Here is a 5315-nt window from a genome sequence, read left to right as displayed (position 1 = left end):
TTTTTGGTTTTGTCTCCTTATACCGTTAGCATTTTTAGTAGGAAAAGATGGGTAAATCCTTTGTTATACTAGTTAGTTTTTAGGGTAGAACCTTAGATTCTTAGTTTCTTATGTTGAGCCATCTTGTACAACCTTTACCCAAAAGAACCGGTTCTCGAATGCTATGTTTTACCCGTGCAGGACTTCGGCAGAGGAGGCCTCCTTGCGTACAGGTAGCAGAGAAACCCGCCTCCACTGAGCAGCCAGGGAACCCCTGCCCGGTGCCCATGGCGGCGTGTGCGGGGGAGTGTGCAGTGGGAGAGAAAAAGCACAAGTCGTCATTTTGGTTTAGAGATTATTGTACCCAAACTAAGTTATCTTCATCATAATTAGACACAAAGCTTGACATTTCAAGGCTGAGACTCTTGAGAGGCGCAAATAAATGAATACAGCGTAGCCTAGAGCATGGCTGTGTGCCCAGAAGCGGAGCGGTGATTCCAGCACAACTCTAGTAGTTAGGACAACGCTGGTAATAGCGCTTCTAAGGACATCGTGATATTCTTAAAAGAGTAAATTTGCCCTTTTGCTAACCCGTGGGAAGCATTACTTCCCTCCAGGAGAGAATCCCAGCACCTGGGCACCTGCCTCTTCCCCCCCACCCCCAATGGCAGGAGCTCCTTTGTGTACACGTGTTTGTACCAGTACATCAGCAAGGCTGTCGTGACAGAACAAGGATAGACAAAAGCAGGCCAAGAAACAGGAATTAGCTACCAATTTCTTTTTAGTTTCATTAAATCACATGGTTTGGGAGCAATTTGAGAGGTTTTTAGAGAAACAATGTATTCTTTGAAAGAAACAATAAATTTACTAACTTGGCCTCCAAGAACTTAAGCCTAGAGTCATCTTTTTTCTTTTTTTAACCTGGGCCATCTCAGGTCCATGGAAGAAGGCCCATCCCTGTCGTGGCAGCCAGAAACCCTCAGTGCTGGGGTCTGAGATGGTGGAAGGTCCCTTCTCATCTCTCCCTGCCTGTGAGACTCCGACCAGGCCTCGGTCCACAATCGCTTCCTGTTTGGAGGGACAGTGGCCAAAGCCCTCTGATTGGAGGCTTTGGTGTCGGGTCATAGTTCTGCCAAGCTGCGTAGCCTTGAGCAGCAGAGTTAACATCTCTGAGCCTCACTGTCTTCACCTGTAAAATGGGAGTAGTAGAGGGTGAGCAGTTCCTGTTATTCAGTAAAGCCGAGCTTTGCCTTCAGGCTTGGCATTGGCCCCATACTAGGCCCCGGAGACCCTTAATAGCAGAGTGGGGTAGGGTGGGAAGTGGTGTATGAAGGATTCTGCTAACCAAAAAAAAAAGTTTTTTCTAGAATATGCTGAGAAAACTGGGGTTGGCCTCAGAACCGAGATTAATTGCTTAGGCACGGCCCCTCAGTTTGACCTAACAATCACGAGAGTGGTTTAGTTCTCATGTGTGCCCAGTGAGGCAGTGATGCGAAGGCCTAGGGTTCCCTCAGGTGCCTGCAATGTCGGTGAGGCCATTAAGCTACCCCACGTGGAATAGTACAGATGGTCTATACATTATAAAGTTATGTGAGTTATGTGTGTGTCTAATTCAAATATTAGGTGTGGTAGACTACTGGCCCCCCAAAGATGTCCCTGTCCTAATCCCCAGAACCTGTGAGCTTTGCAGATGGGATTAAGTTAAAGATCTTGAGCTGGGGAAGCTGAGCCTAGATTATCAGGTGAGCCCAGTGTAATCACAAGAATCCTTATAGGAGGGAGGCAGGCGGGGGAGAGTCTGAGCCAATAAGGGTAGAATCACAGATTGGGGTGGGAGAAGACCAAGGCCTGTAAAAGCTGCAAGAAGGAACCTGGTTCTCTCCTGGATCCTCCAGAAGAAACAGCACCCCGCCAGCACCCTCCAGCCAGTGATGTGGGCTGTGAAGCTCTGACCTCCAGTGCTGTAAGAGAAGACACTTGTGTTGACTCAAGCCACCCCCTCTGTGGTGAGTTGCTCCAGCAGTAACAGGAAACGAATCCACTAGGTCCATTCAGAAAAGGGGAGGAGGGACTTCCCTGGCGGTCCAGTGGTTAGGACTCTGTGCTTCCATCGCAGGGGGCACGGGTTCGATCCCTGGTCAGGGAACTAAGCTCCCACAAGCCACTCGGCATGGCAGGAAAAAAAAAAAAAAAAAAAAAAAAGGAAATATGGTCTGGAGCCGAGTTTTTCAAACTGAGGGTCAGAGCCCATTTGTAGGTTGTAAAATCACAGCTGGTACTTAGAGGAGAAAACATTCTGCATTGCGTGTAGTAAGTTCTGCTTCATGGTACTTCTGTTTCAGATACACAGGGGGCTGTGGACTAGGCCGCAACATATATCTGTGGGGGTCATGGTCAAAAAAAGTTTGAGAGCTACTAAGGTAGAGGAGCCAGCCACCTGCGTGGGGCTTGATGAGGCAGGGTGCGCGGATCCAACACAGCAAGAACGTGTGCCACGCACACGAGGTCACTGTGCTGGGCATCGAGGGAAGCAGCTGATAGGCAGGAACTCCTCACAGCACCCCTGCAGGGTTAGAACTGTGACTGCCACATCTTAGAGAGAGATGACAAAACTCAAGTTCAGAGAGGGAGGGCAGCCTGTATCAGGGAAGCCTGTCCAGAGCCCCAGGGGTAACCACCAAGCACGCTCCCTGCTGGGTGGTGACAGGCAGGGGACACGCCTAGCGACCCAGCCCAGTTCTGTCACGCACTCAGAAGCAGGGTGATGTCATTGGAACCAGGAGGGGACACCCCCGGCCCGCGATACCTGTGGGGTCTCCTGGTAGACCTCGGTTTCTCAGTTGAGCCGTGTGGCTTGGAAGGGGTGTGCGCAGGCCCCGGCTGAGGAGTGCTGTGTGTTCCAGACCTCCATGTGTGCATGGCCTTGGAAGGAGGCCCCGGGTGCCGGGTGTCCATTCTTCGATCTCGGGGAGACCTATGGTCCCCATTCGGGGGTGGGCAGGGGCTGAGACAGAAGGAGATCGTGCTGCGCACTTCTGGAAGGTTTTCCTCCCTGGTCTCCCGCTGCCTTGGCCAGCCCACCACCTCCTGAGTCCAGAAGCCTGAAGCTAGGCTGCCATCTTGTGACCAGGAGGCAGTAAGGCCAGTGCAGCAAGGAGGAAGGAGCAGAGAGGCAGGGAGGACCTTGATGGCCCTGAAACGCTGCACCAGACCCCAACTGACGGCCCTCCTCAAGTCAGCCGGCCCTGAGGAGTCAGTCTGGGTGTGTGGCTGCCTTCCCGGGAATCCTGGGAAGGCGGAGAAGAAGGTAGAGAGTAGGACCTTCATCCCGGGGCACCAGGGGAGGCAGATTCCAGGCAGAAACAGAAAGCTCTCTGAGCTGTTCTTTGAGCTCCAGATGAAATTCGTCCACCACCAGGTTCTCCTCACCCAAGGACTCGCTCCACTTAAGGCTTAGAAGACTGTTCCCCAAGGGAGCCATTTCAAATAACACCCCTGTCGCTTCCCAGCTTGAGGTGTGTTTCCCATCTACTGGCTCTTCCCACAGTGACTGCAGGCCTGTGAGGTGGCGGGGCAGTGCTTGTTAGGAATTAGCCTCACTTTACAGATGCGGAAACCCAGGCACTGCAAGAAGACTGAAGTTACACTACAGGTTAAGTGGCAGAGCCGGAAGTGGTTTCAAGTTCCTAACCCCACTGGTCTGTTCATTCGGCAAATACACACTGAGCGCTCCTGGCTGCCAGGCACTGACCTCGGCCCCGGGAAGAGCAGAGTGAATGATACAAATATGGTTTCCGCTCGCACTGAGCTTGAGTCTTCTTATCAAATTAGCTCAGTTTCGTGAGGAAGAGAAAGCCCTCAGGTGTGCATACTTGTTAGGATGCTTTTAGGGGTGAGTAACAGAAAAGCAACTCAAACCAGCTTAAAAAGTAGATTCCTTGGCTCACGTACCTGAAGAAACCCCCGGAGGCAGGTTGGGCTCAGGCTGCAGTCAGAGGTTGACCAGGGCTCTGGTCGTTTCCTGGGATTCTCTCCATCACGCTCCCCCCACCCACCCCCTGGGTTGTCGGGCTTCCCTGTGGCTCTTCCGGTTTCGTGGCGCTGCTTTCCCCTCTAACTTCATCGGAAATCCCGGGCTTTGCTTTGACCCACCATCTCAGGTCACGAGTCCAGGAGGTGGGGCGAGGAGACCACACGCTGATTGGGTGAGAGCGCTCTCAGTCCCACCTGGGATGGTTCCCTGGGCATCTGCAAAGCCGCAGAGGGGTAAATGGAAGGCAGGGACACAAGTGTCCCCTCAGCATTAAACTGCACTTGTCCTCACGGGGTGGGGGTGGCCAGTACAGACCATCTGAAACTTTTTTCTGACTAAAGCCATCACTTGGATTTGCCAAGGCTGGATGCGGGGCCCTGCTGACAGCCCCTCAGTGTCTCCTCAGAGCCAGGAAGGCCAGGGTCCTACTAATCGAAGCTGAAGTTTCCCAAGCACCCTGTGAGCTCACGTCAAAGTGCTCCTCACCTTTGGACACCTTTCATTCTCCCGGCTGCCCGCAGGTGTGGAATTGTGTAATGGGAGCCAGGACTGGTGAGCACAGGATCCTGTTGAGGAGGGGGGTCAGGGACAGAGTGACCTAAGAGACACTCACTCATGTCCTGCAGGATAAAGGGAAGCGGGCCAGGTGGGGACAGGGTGGGACAAGTGTTCCAGACAGAAAGAAAAGCAGGGAGACCTGACAGGGTGGGTGCCTGGCCCCGGGCCTCCTGAGACCCACGAAGACCCCACGCCCATCCGTGATGCTGCTTAGTGCCTGGCTGACGAGCTGAGCTGAATCCTAGCGGGAGGAACCACCTGGCCACATCTCCATTGATGAGGCAGAGGGCAGGGATGGAGACCGCCGGGCCTACCTGGCCCAAGACCCACATACAGGCGGCTGCGAGGCCGCTGGGTAACTTAAGGGTCGGAAGCGGTCTGCGGTGGAAAGAGGGGCCGGAAAGTCGGCACTGAGAAGGAACTGGACCAGCCGGGGGTTGGCGGCCCCGTTTTGAAGCGAGGACCCCGGCAGCGGGCGGGCTGCCTCGGCTCCCCTGACTGCCCACACCCCGCACATTCGGCGCCCAGCGGGCATCCGCTCGCGAATGGAGGGCTGGTCCCCGCGCGGCCGGGGCCCGAGGCCGGGAGAGGCAGCTAAGCTGCTGGGTCACCGGCGCTCCCCACGGCCGCTCGCGGGGGCGCGGGCCGTGCGCGCGGCAGGGCTAGGGTTCCCGCCCGGGCGGTGTCCCCCCCGCCGAGCCTCAGTCTCCCCGCCCGCCAGGGGGCGAGGGGCGCACGCCTTCAG

General features: G+C 54.9%; 1 long non-coding RNA gene across 1 annotated transcript; it reads right to left on the bottom strand.

The window, feature by feature from the left end:
* Positions 1-853: 853 nt before the first annotated feature.
* On the bottom strand, positions 854-5181 carry LOC136792488 (uncharacterized). Its single transcript, XR_010836340.1, has 4 exons — positions 3931-5181; positions 2786-2983; positions 1851-1940; positions 854-1168 (listed from the first exon to the last, which is right to left on the bottom strand). It is a non-coding gene; the product is annotated as an uncharacterized lncRNA (long non-coding RNA).
* Between the last annotated feature and the right edge of the window lie 134 nt (positions 5182-5315).

Source organism: Kogia breviceps, chromosome 14 (assembly GCF_026419965.1).
Source record: "Kogia breviceps isolate mKogBre1 chromosome 14, mKogBre1 haplotype 1, whole genome shotgun sequence".
Taxonomy (NCBI): domain Eukaryota; kingdom Metazoa; phylum Chordata; class Mammalia; order Artiodactyla; family Physeteridae; genus Kogia; species Kogia breviceps.
Note: the sequence above shows the minus strand (reverse complement) of the source record. Positions and strands in the feature narration are given on the sequence as shown.